The 15107-nt window shown below is 37.5% G+C and overlaps 1 protein-coding gene across 1 annotated transcript in view; it reads right to left on the minus strand.

Moving 5' to 3' along the window:
• Positions 1–15107, minus strand: part of LOC129454229 (basement membrane-specific heparan sulfate proteoglycan core protein-like) — a 164777-nt gene that overhangs the window by 64688 nt on the left and 84982 nt on the right. The window lies entirely within an intron of this gene.

Raw genomic sequence — 15107 nt, forward strand, 5'->3', positions numbered from 1 at the left:
GTTATTTTTAAATTTATGTTTTCTGTAAATTACAGAGAAAATATTATTTTACTTCTCTTTGATCAAATAGCGTTGGAAAAAATACCCACCACTTGCATGGACAGATGAACCTTGACAAAACAATGTCCTTTAGTGGTTAATGTTGTGCCTACAAGATTGTTTGACATAAATAAATACACAATGTGCTTAAAAAGACAGTTTGAGAAGCTGTATCTGTAGTGAAGCTGCAGTAGTAGTAGCAGCAGCATGTAGGCTGTCAATCACAGAAGTGGGCGGGACACAGAGGCAGACTGAACGCTCTTAAAGGGGAACATACACATATTGTACTCGGCATTGTAGCTGTATTTCTTTACAGTTGTTACATTGCAAATTATTTTATGGTACATTTATTTTGCTGCTTAATTAAAAAAAAAACCCAATAGAAAAGTGAAGGATTTCCGTTCCGGAACACCGTTTTGTGACATTAGATGTGAAGCGATTCAAGAAATCACACGGAGAAGTTTCCTTTGAATCACTTTTGTAATTTGACATCACCAAGCGGTCTGTGTAGAGCCAAATGAACCTGCAAACCAAACATTGATGTTTATTATCCTAATTTAATCTCATTCTCCTGCAGATCTATCATGATGTGATTGTTTTAGCTGGCTTGGCTTTCATTTAAATTACTGTATATGATGTTTAATGTCAGAAAATTCCCATAATGCAATGTGAATTACAGTTATTTACTGTATAAAAAGTTTGCAGTATTATACTGAGTGATATACAGTAAATAACTGTAAAATTTACAGAAATGTCTAACAGTGCAGTTTAGTGGATTAATATTGACATAACTTACAATAAAATTTCAAGGTAGTTTCCTTCTTTCACAATTTCTGTCAATCTAAACTCTAAGGGGCGGTTTCCTGGACAGGGATTAGACAAGTCCTAGACTAAAATAAATGTAAGAGCTATCCAAACAAAAAACAACTTGCACTGACATATCTTAAAATACATCAGTGCCCTTTGCTTTTCCCTAATTAAACTAAGGCCTAGTCCTGGTTTAAGCTAATCCCTGTCCCGGAAACCAGCCCTAAGAGTCTCTCTCTGTTTCTGGAGACTCATTGTTTTGTGTATGTTGTACTACTCTTAGACTCTGTTGTGTGTCGCCCTCTCCTGGGATAAACTTGAAGTCTTTATGTGGTAGATTTACAGCAGTGCATCATGTCTTCATGTTTCCCAGTAATAATATAATCCATACACTGTCAGAAACAAATGTTATAAATGATCTCTAGATGTCACTGGGGCGGTACCATTTTAAAAAGTACACCTGTGCACATAAAGAGTTCATATTAATACCTCGAGGTACACACTGACATCACATATCTGTACCTAAATGGGGTCTTTACAAAGGGTACTAGCCCAGTGACAGTTTTGGGAACATTATTTTAATAAACTGTGAAAGTTCAACAATGCCACTATAGACAGAATTTTCAAGTTGATGTGACCCCTTTAAATTAAACATGACTTTCTTTTGTGTTATTTAGTGAATTCACTTTGGAAATCCTTTTCATCTGTACACCACAGAGAGACTCTTGTATATTTGGTGCAGTGTTGTTTTTGTCCACTAGAGGCAGTTGACTCGGCTGTATTGAGTGATCTGATTACATCTAACCTAAATGAAGTTAACTAAACACAGGCATGCACACGGTTAGTGTGATGTTTCAAGAAAATTTTTGCCGAAAATAGGTAAGCAAATACATACAAAAATCATTTGCCTGACCATACTTCATACTGACATACTCTTTTTACGGCCATGGATGCGCCCACTCAGGATCACGTCCATTTTGCCGTGAATGCCACCAGTTGGTTAATCAATTACTGAACTTCATGACACATGACCCTACTAGCGTGATTACTGATAGACTGTTTGTCTCCTTCAAAAAAACAAACAAAAAAAAAAAAAACAATCACGATACAGAAAAGAAAAAAATCCTCTTACTAATGAAGTTATTGTCCACCTCTGCTGTCAACTGTGTGTGTATCATTAAAAAGCCTCATGTGTTCATCAGAATAAAGAAACTCATACAGGTTTAGATCAACATGATCAAAATGATGTCATCACTTTTATGATTAAATAAACTATCCTTTTAAAACAATAAATGGCCAATCAAAATCAACTTTTATATGTACTTTTATTTCGTCTTTATTTAATGAAGTCTCCCAACTGTTTTTGAATGAGACCTTGCAGAGAAGATACATTATACATAAAGATGCAATTAAAAACAATAAAATTAAGATTCACTAATATGAAAGACTTTTGATACTGTTTGTAAATACTGAAATGTTATGTAAATGTATACAAAATCCAGCTTGAGAATAACTTAAAACTTTTAATAAGCGCTTTAAATTTTCCCATGGTAACAAAATGATCAAGCTGTTGTTATATTCTGAGGATTCATTCATGATCAGAGTGCAGAATAAGCAAAAGATTTTCTCCTGAGTCCTGAATGAAACCAAAGTACACTGAAGAGTCGACATTTAGAAGACACAAAATCATAGCAACTATTTGTTAGTAAAAGAAGATTACCCCAAAAAAGCCTTAAAAAATAGCCCTAAAAACAAACACTTTCCTAACTGCATATAAAATCTTAAACTAACTAAAAAAAGCATTGAGTTCAATAACAGCCTGATGTCACTGCTGAGAGACTGTTGCTAGGTGATGATGTCATAAAGAGAGTTGTGACATCACTCCAGTAGTTCTGATGGACAGACAGCTGATCTACTCACAGACCTGCAACATCTAACAATGACAAACACACAGAAAGAGATAATGTTATAAAATCTGACCATTAGTTTATTTAACATACAGATATACAGATTTTCTCACCTCTATTTGTTTGTCATCAGTTTTGTTTTTAGATGAGTTCAATTTATTCATGCTGATGAAAAACCTGTAGGGACAAAATTCACACTCTTACAATCTGAATTCATATCAGATTATTCACTGTATGTTATGCAGTTTTGAGTTTTACTTGATATTTTTACTTACCAGATCCATACAGCTCCTATAATGAGAAACTGAGGCAGAAACACCAACAGAGGGACAAACACTGAGCTGTCAGTTGTTTCTGAAATAGAAAATAACTTTACTCTTCATCTTAAATGACACAGAGGCATGATGTTAAAATCAATACAGTAAATCTATCAGATAAATCACCTGAATGCAGGTATAAGAGGCTGTGCTACATTATGAATATCATCACAACTGAAGAGCAATGACCTTTAACCCGTGACTTACAGACTGACACAGAGACAAATGCATGAAATCTTTTAATGAAATAAATTTCGATAAAATGAAAATAATAATGACACAAATGTTTCTTTTTATTATGAGATATACTGAAGTGTTTGACATAAAAACTGCTACCCTATTAAAACGAATATGTTAAATGAACACATCTTGTGTCTGGTTAAGGACAACACATCTAGTGTGTTGTCCTTAATTTAACACATCTCTGTGTTGTTTTTGGATGAACGCACTCTGTGTTTTAACACATCTTGTGTTGTCCCTTTTATTTATATGACCTTCAAATCTAAACAAAATGACACATATTGTGTTAAAAACAACACATTATGGGCCCTATTTTAACAATCTAAGCGCATTGTCTAAAGTGCATGGTCTAAATGGGCGTGTCCGATGCCACTTTTGCTAATTTAACGACAGGAAAAATGGTTTGTGCGCCGAGCGCACGGCCGAAAAGGGTTATTCATATTTACCTAATGAGTAATGGGTGTGTTTTGGGCGTAGCATGCAGTAAACCAGTGAGAGTCTTATCTCTTATCCCCTTTAAAAGCCAGTTGTGCTGGCGCTATATCTAATCCCTATTTAGATGACGGACTTTGTAAACTAACAAAAAACTAAGCAGAGGAAGAAGACCACCAGTTTAAGAATAATCTTAAAAAAATGTGTTTTCTTTCAAGTCATAGAAGTACAAATAGAAAGCTTTTAATTACTGTAAATGTATTGACATAATCATTTTAATCTCATAAAATAATTTGCAAATATGCTAGAAAAGGTTTGTACTCTAAAAATACAAAAAAGAGATAAAGAATTTAAAAACGCTCTGAGAGCCGAAGCGTTTCAGCACTAGAACAGCGCCATGGAATTTTTACAAAGCTTTACTTAAAATGTTTCTCATCTCACCATATCCACAGATACAGAGTCATCATATACAATAAATCTGTAGGGTAGCATTTAAAAACATTTAAAAATAGATGCATTTGTTTAAAGCAAAGCATTTATTTACTTACCAGGCTACAAGTAAAGCAGCTCTTTGTGCCTTCTAACGTCTCATAATTAGTCCTCATTTATGTCCAAAAGACTCTCTTTTACATTTCAATACATTTTCATATTTAAAAGCATTTTTGTGCTGCTGTGCATTCATGTATGTGATAAGCAAACCCGCGTTGTCGTCCCGTTTATAGGCGCATAATTTACTGCGCTCTTTAAATAACAAAAAAACTATTACACCATTGACTTTAGACTTTAGAGCAGGTTTTTGTTGGTCAATGGCGTAGTCTATTTTAGTTGCCTCAAAATACCAACGCGCCAACAATGCGCCTGAACACACCTCGTTTTCAGACCAGAACGCCCATGGGCGCAAAAGTGGGCGCAAATGCATTTGCCATTTAAACAACGTTGCGTTAAACGTGAAAATTATCATTGCGCAGGGTTGAAACTAGCAAAAGACACTTGCGTCATGCATTGGGCTGCATTGCGCCGGGTGTATGATAGAGCCCAATGTGTTAAATAGTTTAACACAAAACAATGTGTTAAAATTAACACATCCTGGGTGTGTTAATTTTAACACATTGCTTTGTGTTAAACTATTTAACACATTATGTGTCATTTCGTGTTTATTTTGAGTTCATATAAATAACAGGGACAACACAAGAAGTGTTAAAACAACACAAAGTGTGTTGTTCTAAAAATAACACAGAGATGTGTTAAATTAACTAGACACAAGATTAATTTAACACATTAGTTTTAAGAGTGTGCAATATTAATGATCAGCGATGAATGCTGCACAGTGAAAGTAGCTCAGTGATGATGTCATAGCTGAGTATAAACCAATCAGCATCAAGGACTGAAACTCTCTCTTATATAATTTCCTTAGATGTATGATGAGATGTTGTGTTACCTCTTACAGTACAGGAATACTCTTGTAGCTCCTCACTGTTGATTGAGTCCAGGTACAGCTTGTTTAATAATGTCAATCCATCTGTTACCTGTTGTCCATTCTTATACCAGATGTAAGTATGTTTGTTATCCAGAGTGCATTCAGTTGAACAGCTTAATATGACTTTTTCTCCATCTATCACAGGGTCTGGACTGCTTCTCACTCGTGTATCTGAGATTGAATTAAACAGAATTCCCATAAACTCCTTTTCAAAGTTGTCAAAGCATGGCGTGAGCAACAGTAAAACACACATAAGATGCGCTTCAATTGACAGGGTCCCTACACAGTGTTCACTGCTCCCTACTCCTTGAACACGGGATAAGATGACAATGATGACAAAAGGTGTCATAATTTACTCACTATCATGTTGTTACAAACCTGTATTATTATTATTTTATTTTTTTTGATGAACACAAAGGAAGATAGTTTGAGTAATGTTTGAAACCAAACCGATCAGAAGCCCTATTGACTTGCAAATTCAGAAAAAATAATACTACGGTGTCTCTGATCGGTTTAGTTTAAATTAAAGCAGTTTACATGAAAGCATCTATCAAATGCATAAACATATATCTCTAAAGACACAGATGAAAGATTAGGAGAGGAAACACAGCTGCAAAAATGAATGTCCTGTTCTTGAATCAGCATAAAAACTTGATCGGCTTTGCCACAAACCACCCACTTAAACAGGATGAGACTGTGTGATAGACATCTCTGCCCAGAAAACCAGTTTAAACCAGCTTCAGTTTAATACTAGATTAGACTGGTAAGCAAAACACATCATATCAGAGACAACCTCAAAAACAAGTGTAAAATTCACAACATAAACTTCAGTTCATTAAAGGGCTTTTTAATTTCAAAAGGCTCTTAAGTTCAATAGCATCACTTTAGTCCTTACAAATGAGTTTAGTAAATACAGCATTATTACGAGCAGTTACCTGTAACAATAAGAAATATAGCTGCAAGCAGCGATACCGGGGTCAAGCCAAAAAGGGCACAGAAGAAGGTAAACTTGAGTCCGGATGAGCAGTTTAAAAAACCTAGCAAAACCTCCTGATTTCAGACAAATTAATATAACGGTAATCAGCAAAAAAGCTGTTCTAATTCAGTGAAATCTCTCCCTCACGTCTTGAGGAGCATTGACAACTAGAACACTGAAGGAAATTGCAGTGGTAATACTCAGCTCACAAAATGTTACTGTGGTGTTAATGAGTCGAAAGAGCCCACCCCCATGTCTCTACGCTGTTCTGATGAAGAGATATAGCTCTTGCAAAAACAGTTGATAAGGTATTCTCATTGGTTGCTAGACAGTAAATTGACATCCACCAGTGATTATAATCCAAGCCATGAAATGAATAATCCATGATGACTTGTGGTTTTAGATGTGTTTGTTGCAGTAGTTTTAGGCAAAAATTACAATTTTCTATCTCAAAACCACTAGGTGGCGCTGTGACAAAATTGTGCATGCAACTTCAGGTCATGATTACGTTACATTGAGCTAGTTTTATGACTATACACTTTAGTTTAGTGAAGAAACAGTTGTATGACCATAGGGCTGGCTTGATATCACAGTTTTTGTTCAATTATAACGCCACCTAGTGGTGCAAGCAAGCAATTTTTTTTGTGTAGCCTCAAACTGTGGTCGTACATCAGCGTATCAAATCTGGTGAAAAAATCTCTTTTCGTTGCGAAGTTATAACCATTTATGTGTAAAAAATACAAAATTTAAAGGTAATTTTTCGTTTTTTGCAATTTTCGGCCATTTCTGATGAAAATTTTAATATAACGCCAATAGAACTTTTTGTTCAGAAGGTAAGGTTAGTTTCTTCTTATGGTGTTTTTGAGTCGATCAGAATTACGGTCGCGGAGATATTTGCGCGTGTTTTTTAAGCGCTATTTTGCCGCACAGGGTTAACCGTAAGGCGAATCCTGGCATGTTTGGTATCGTTGGACTCGGCAACTATTCAAAACTCCAAGGAAACAAGTCCCTTGTAAATATGATGATCATAGCCAAAGTTATAGGCCTATAAAACATTCGTCTGGCCACTAGGTGGCGCTGCAACGAAACTGTGCATGCTCCCTCAGTTCCTGACTGGCATCTCAAGTACCAAGATTTGTGTCAATAGGCCTAAGTTTGGTGAAGATACAGCCTAAAATCTGTTTTTTTGCGCTCTACGTAAAATTCGTTGATGCGCTATACGACAACGGATTGGTTTATCAAAATTATTTTAATAACTTTTTGCCATGAGTGTCTCTAGATGCTGCATACCAATTTTCGTGGAAATCGGCCAAAAGCTCTAGGACGAGTTCGCAAAAGTAGGTTTTACGAATAATTCAAAATGGTGGAAAAATTTTCATGACGGAAAATGACGTCATAGGGTCCATTCGAATCGTCTTGAGCCAAGGAATCAGAGGAAACAAGAATTTCATTTCTAGGATTTACGGATCAGAAGTTATAAGCAAAAACATAAGTTCAACTTTGGACTGTTGGTGGCGCTAGCGGGTTTGAGATAGAGACTCCAAATTTGCTGTGGATAATATTTGGACTGTCCTTTATCAGTGTGCCAAATTTCATAACTTTCCTACGTACGGTTCTATGGGCTGCCATAGACCGCAATGGCGGAAGAAGAATAACTAATAAATATAGCTGCAAGCAGCGATACCGGGGTCAAGCCAAAAAGGGCACAGAAGAAGGTAAACTTGAGTCCGGATGAGCAGTTTAAAAAACCTAGCAAAACCTCCTGATTTCAGACAAATTAATATAACGGTAATCAGCAAAAAAGCTGTGTTCTAATTCAGTGAAATCTCTCCCTCACGTCTTGAGGAGCATTGACAACTAGAACACTGAAGGAAATTGCAGTGGTAATACTCAGCTCACAAAATGTTACTGTGGTGTTAATGAGTCGAAAGAGCCCACCCCCATGTCTCTACGCTGTTCTGATGAAGAGATATAGCTCTTGCAAAAACAGTTGATAAGGTATTCTCATTGGTTGCTAGACAGTAAATTGACATCCACCAGTGATTATAATCCAAGCCATGAAATGAATAATCCATGATGACTTGTGGTTTTAGATGTGTTTGTTGCAGTAGTTTTAGGCAAAAATTACAATTTTCTATCTCAAAACCACTAGGTGGCGCTGTGACAAAATTGTGCATGCAACTTCAGGTCATGATTACGTTACATTGAGCTAGTTTTATGACTATACACTTTAGTTTAGTGAAGAAACAGTTGTATGACCATAGGGCTGGCTTGATATCACAGTTTTTGTTCAATTATAACGCCACCTAGTGGTGCAAGCAAGCAATTTTTTTTGTGTAGCCTCAAACTGTGGTCGTACATCAGCGTATCAAATCTGGTGAAAAAATCTCTTTTCGTTGTGAAGTTATAACCATTTATGTGTAAAAAATACAAAATTTAAAGGTAATTTTTCGTTTTTTGCAATTTTCGGCCATTTCTGATGAAAATTTTAATATAACGCCAATAGAACTTTTTGTTCAGAAGGTAAGGTTAGTTTCTTCTTATGGTGTTTTTGAGTCGATCAGAATTACGGTCGCGGAGATATTTGCGCGTGTTTTTTAAGCGCTATTTTGCCGCACAGGGTTAACCGTAAGGCGAATCCTGGCATGTTTGGTATCGTTGGACTCGGCAACTATTCAAAACTCCAAGGAAACAAGTCCCTTGTAAATATGATGATCATAGCCAAAGTTATAGGCCTATGAAACATTCGTCTGGCCACTAGGTGGCGCTGCAACGAAACTGTGCATGCTCCCTCAGTTCCTGACTGGCATCTCAAGTACCAAGATTTGTGTCAATAGGCCTAAGTTTGGTGAAGATACAGCCTAAAATCTGTTTTTTTGCGCTCTACGTAAAATTCGTTGATGCGCTATACGACAACGGATTGGTTTATCAAAATTATTTTAATAACTTTTTGCCATGAGTGTCTCTAGATGCTGCATACCAATTTTCGTGGAAATCGGCCAAAAGCTCTAGGACGAGTTCGCAAAAGTAGGTTTTACGAATAATTCAAAATGGTGGAAAAATTTTCATGACGGAAAATGACGTCATAGGGTCCATTCGAATCGTCTTGAGCCAAGGAATCAGAGGAAACAAGAATTTCATTTCTAGGATTTACGGATCAGAAGTTATAAGCAAAAACATAAGTTCAACTTTGGACTGTTGGTGGCGCTAGCGGGTTTGAGATAGAGACTCCAAATTTGCTGTGGATAATATTTGGACTGTCCTTTATCAGTGTGCCAAATTTCATAACTTTCCTACGTACGGTTCTATGGGCTGCCATAGACCGCAATGGCGGAAGAAGAATAACTAATAATAAATATAGCTGCAAGCAGCGATACCGGGGTCAAGCCAAACATGGCAAAAAATGATTCATACGTGATGACTGTCATGATTTAAGATCTAAGTTTGCATTAGTTTTATGAAAAAAATAGCAATTTTTTTGTATCTTGAGACCACTAGGTGGCGTGGTGCAGAAACAATAGATGGTGCCTCAGGTCATGACTGTGATGACACATACCAAATTTAGTGTAAATATGATAAAGCAATACAGAGATATAGCCTTAAATGACTTGACCACTAGGGGGCACTAACCAAACAATAAATTGTGACTCAGGTCTTGATTGTGATGACACCCACCAAATTTGGTGTAAATACAATAAAGAGATGCAGAGATATAGCCTTAAATGACTTGACCACTAGGGGGCACTAACCAAACAATAAATTGTGACTCAGGTCTTGATTGTGATGACACTCACCAAATTTGGTGTAAATACAATAAAGAGATGCAGAGATATAGCCTTAAATGACTTGACCACTAGGGGGCACTGACCAAAAAATAAATTGTGACTCAGGTCTTGATTGTGATGACACCCACCAAATTTGGTGTAAATACGATAAAGAGATGCAGAGATATAGCTTCAAATCTCTTAACCACTAGGGGGCACCGAAAAGTTTACAAGTCCTCCCAGAACATGTTGCTGATGAACCATACCAAGTTTCATAACAATACACAGTTGCGTTTCTGAAATACTTGAACTTAAAGAAAAATTCAAAATGGCCGACACACAAAATGGCCGACCAAAAACCATTTGGTATCGTTTGACTCGCCATGCCTCACGAAATCTAACAAGACCAGTCTCATAATTTTACATTCAAATTTGCAGTAGTTATAAGCAAAAATAGACATTTTTTATATCTCGTGACCAGTAGGGGGCAGTGTGACGAAATGGTGCATGCACCCTCAGGACATCACTGTTATGACATATACCAAGTCTCATATTAATACGCAAAAGTTTTGCGAAGATACGGGCTCAAACACATTTTGGCGTGCTCGCCCTCGCATTCTTTGATGCGTTATACGACAACGGATAGGTCTACCGAAAATCTTTTGATAACTTTTTGTCTAGAGTGTCTCTAGATGATGCATACCAAAAATCAAGCCAATCACACGAGCGCTCTAGGAGGAGTTCGAAAAAGTAGGTGTTCAATATAATTCAAAATGGCCGACAGGAAGTAGGTTTGACTCAGACATATTTGATACCGTCGGACTCAGCATGAGCCAAGGAATCAATAGAGTGAAGTCTTATGTCATAGTGGCAATTTAATCAAATGATATAAAGATTTTAAACAATTTATTTACATATACTGACCACTAGGTGGCGCCGTCCTAAAGATTTATAGGTGCGCTCAGAACATGTCACCGATGAACCATGCCAAATTTCGTAGCGATACGCCATTCGGTTTGTGAAATACTGAACTTAATGAGAAAATTCAAAATGGCCGACAACCAAAATGGCCGACCAAAAACGGTTTGGTATCGTTTGACTCGGCATGCCTCAAGGAATCTAACAAGACCTCCTTCATGATTTTAGACTCAAGTGTGAAGTAGTTATAAGCAAAAATATGCATTTTTCGAATTTCGTGACCACTAGGTGGCGCTGTGACGAAACGTTGCAGGCAACCTCAAGTCATGACTGTAATGACATATACCAAGTTTCGTGTCGATACAATAATGTTTTGCGAAGATACAGCCTCACGTCCGTTTTGGCGTGCTCGCCGCCGTATATGTTGTCAATTTATATGAGAACGCATTGGTCTATCAAAAAGCTTTTGATAACTTTTTGTCTGGGGTGTCTCTAGATGCTACATACCAAAGGACATGCAAATCGGACGAACGCTCTAGGAGGAATTCGAAAAAGTAGGTTTTAAGGAAAATTCAAAATGGCGGAAAGATGTGCATGACAGAAATGACATCAATGTGTGCAATTGAATCATCATAAGCAAAGGATTCAGAGGAAACAAGAATTTAGTTTCTAGGACTCACGGGTCAGAAGTTATGAGCATGAACATAAGTGGATTTTTGGACTGTTGGTGGCGCTAGAGGGTTTGAGTCAGACAAACCAATGTTGCTATAGTAACTTCTGAGACTGTCCTCTACATGTGTGCCAAATTTCATAACTTTCCTACGTACGGTTCTATGGGCTGCCATTGACTTCAATGGCGGAAGAACAAGAAGATGAATAATAATAATAATAAGAAAACTAACAATAACAATAGGGTTCTACGCCCCTTCGGGGCTTGACCCCTAATAATTGTAAAAAGAAAACTAACAAATACAATAGGGGTCTTCGCCCCTTCGGGGCTTGACCCCTAAATATAGCTGCAAGCAGCAATGCCGGGGTCAAGCCGAAAAGGGCACAGAAGAAAGTAAAGTTGAATTGGATAAGCAGATTGAAGAACCTAGATAAACCTAATAATTTTAGATAAAAAAAACAAAAAAGTTATAAACAAAAATAATTTAAGTTCTTGTCTACTGCAATCGTTCTTCTGTTATTGACAATCATGGAACATTAGAGCACTGAAGGACATGTGAGTGGTGTTTGCAGTGGCAAAACATGGGTCACATCATGTTACAACAAGTTTAATAACTCAAAAGAGACCATCCCCGTGTCTCTACGATGTTTTGATGCTGAGATATAGCTTTTGCAAAAACGGTCGATAAGGTATTCTCAATGGTTGCTAGGGAGTAACTTGGCAACCACCAGTGATTATAGTCAAAGCCATGAAAGGAATAATCCATGATGACTCATGGTTTTAGATGTGTTGTTGCAGTAGTTTTAGGCAAAAATACTATATTCTATCTCAAAACCAGTAGGTGGCGCAATGAAAAAATTGTGCATGCAACATCAGGTCATGATTGTGTTACATCTAGCTAGTTTTATGACAATACACTTTAGTTTAGTTAAGAAACAGTTGTATGACCATAAGGCTGGCTTGTTATCAAAGGTTTTGTTCAATTATAAGGCCATCTAGTGGTGCAAGCACACAATTTTTTTTGTGTTGCCTCAGAATGTGCTCATGCATCAGCGTAGCAAATCTGGTGAAAAAATATATTTTCGTTACGAAGTTACAACCATTTATGTGTAAAAAACACAAAATTTGAATGTAATTTTTCGTTTTTTGCAATTTTCGGCAATTTCTGATGAAAATTTTAATATTACGCCAATAGAACTTTTTGTTCAGAAGGTAAGGTTAGTTTCTTCCTATGGTGTTTTCGAGACGATCGGAATAACGCTCGCGGAGATATTCACGCGTGTTTTTTAAGCGCTATTTTGCTGCCCAGGGTTAACCGTAAGGCGAAATCTGGCATGTTTGGTATCGTTGGACTCGGCAACTATTCAGAACTCCAAAGAAACAAGTCCTGTGAAAATACGTCAATCGGAGCCAAAGTTATAGGTGTATAAAACATTTCTCTGGCCACTAGGTGGCGCTGCAACGAAACTGTGCATGCACCCTCGGTTCCTGACTGGCATCAGAAGTACCAAGTGTCGTGTCAATAGGCCTAAGTTTGACGAAGATACAGCCTAAAATCAGTTTTTTTGCGCTCTACGTAAAATTTGTTAAGGCGGTATACGACAACGGATTGCTGTATCGAAATTCTTTTGATAACTTTTTGCCATGAGTGTCTCAAGATGATACATACCAATTTTCGTGGCAATCGGAGAAAAGCCCTAGGACGAGTTCGAAAAAGTAGGTTTTACGAATAATTCAAAATGGCGGAACAATTTTTATGACGGAAAATAACGACATAGGGTCCAATCGAATCGTCTTGAGCCAAGGAATCAGAGGAAGTAAGAATTTTGTTTCTAGGGCTTACGGATCAGAAGTTATAAGCAAAAACATAAGTGCAACTTTGGACTGTTGGTGGCGCTAGTGGGTTAGACATAGAGACTCCAAATTTGCTGTGGGGACACATTGGACTGTCCTTTATCAGTGTGCCAAATTTCATAACTTTCCTACGTACGGTTCTATGGGCTGCCATAGACCGCAATGGCGGAAGAAGAATAACTAATAATAAATATAGCTGCAAGCAGCGATACCGGGGTCAAGCCAAACATGGCAAAAAATGATTCATACGTGATGACTGTCATGATTTAAGATCTAAGTTTGCATTAGTTTTATGAATTTTTTCGTATCTTGAGACCACTAGGTGGCGCTGTGCCGAAACAATAGACGGTGCCTCAGGTCATGACTGTGATGACACCCACCAAATTTGGTGTAAATACAATAAAGAGATGCAGAGATATAGCCTTAAATGACTTGACCACTAGGGGGCACTGACCAAAAATAAATTGTGACTCAGGTCTTGATTGTGATGACACCCACCAAATTTGGTGTTAATACGATAAAGAGATGCAGAGATATAGCTTCAAATCTCTTGACCACTAGGGGGCACCGGAAAGTTTACAAGTCCTCCTAGAACACGTTGCTGATGAACCATACCAAGTTTCATAACAATACGCAATTGCGTTTCTGAAATACTTGAACTTAAAGAAAAATTCAAAATGGCCGACACACAAAATGGCCGACCAAAAACCATTTGGTATCGTTTGACTCACCATGCCTCACGAAATCTAACAAGACCAGTCTCATAATTTTACATTCAAATTTGCAGTAGTTATAAGCAAAAATAGACATTTTTATATCTCGTGACCAGTAGGGGGCAGTGTGACGAAATGGTGCATGCACCCTCAGGTCATCACTGTTATGACATATACCAAGTCTCATATTAATACGCAAAAGTTTTGCGAAGATACAGGCTCAAACACATTTTGGCGTGCTCGCCCTCGCATTCTTTGATGCGTTATACGACAACGGATAGGTCTACCGAAAATCTTTTGATAACTTTTTGTCTAGAGTGTCTCTAGATGATGCATACCAAAAATCAAGCCAATCACACGAGCGCTCTAGGAGGAGTTCGAAAAAGTAGGTGTTCAATATAATTCAAAATGGCCGACAGGAAGTAGGTTTGACTCAGACATATTTGGTACAGTCGGACTCAGCATGAGCCAAGGAATCAATAGACTGAAGTTGTATGTCATACTGGCAATTTAATGAAATGACATAAAGATTTTAAACAATTTATTTACATATCCTGACCACTAGGTGGCGCTGTCCTAAAGATTTATAGGTGCGCTCAGAACATGTCACTGATGAACCATGCCAAATTTCGTAGCGATACGCCATTCTGTTTGTGAAATACTGAACTTAATGAGAAAATTCAAAATGGCCGACACCCAAAATGGCCGACCGAAAACCGTTTGGTATCGTTTGACTCGGCATGCCTCAAGGAATCTAACAAGACCACCTTCATGATTTTAGACTCAAGTTTGAAGTAGTTATAAGCGAAAATAGGCATTTTTCGAATCTCGTGACCACTAGGTGGCGCTGTGACGAAACGTTGCAGGCACCCTCAGGTCATGACTGTTATGACATATACCAAGTTTCGTGTCGATACAATAAAGTTTTGCGAAGATAAGGCCTCACGTCCGTTTTGGCGTGCTCGCCGCCATATATGTTGTCAATTTATATGA

This window comes from Misgurnus anguillicaudatus, chromosome 23 (genome assembly GCF_027580225.2).
Source record: "Misgurnus anguillicaudatus chromosome 23, ASM2758022v2, whole genome shotgun sequence".
NCBI classification, from domain to species: domain Eukaryota; kingdom Metazoa; phylum Chordata; class Actinopteri; order Cypriniformes; family Cobitidae; genus Misgurnus; species Misgurnus anguillicaudatus.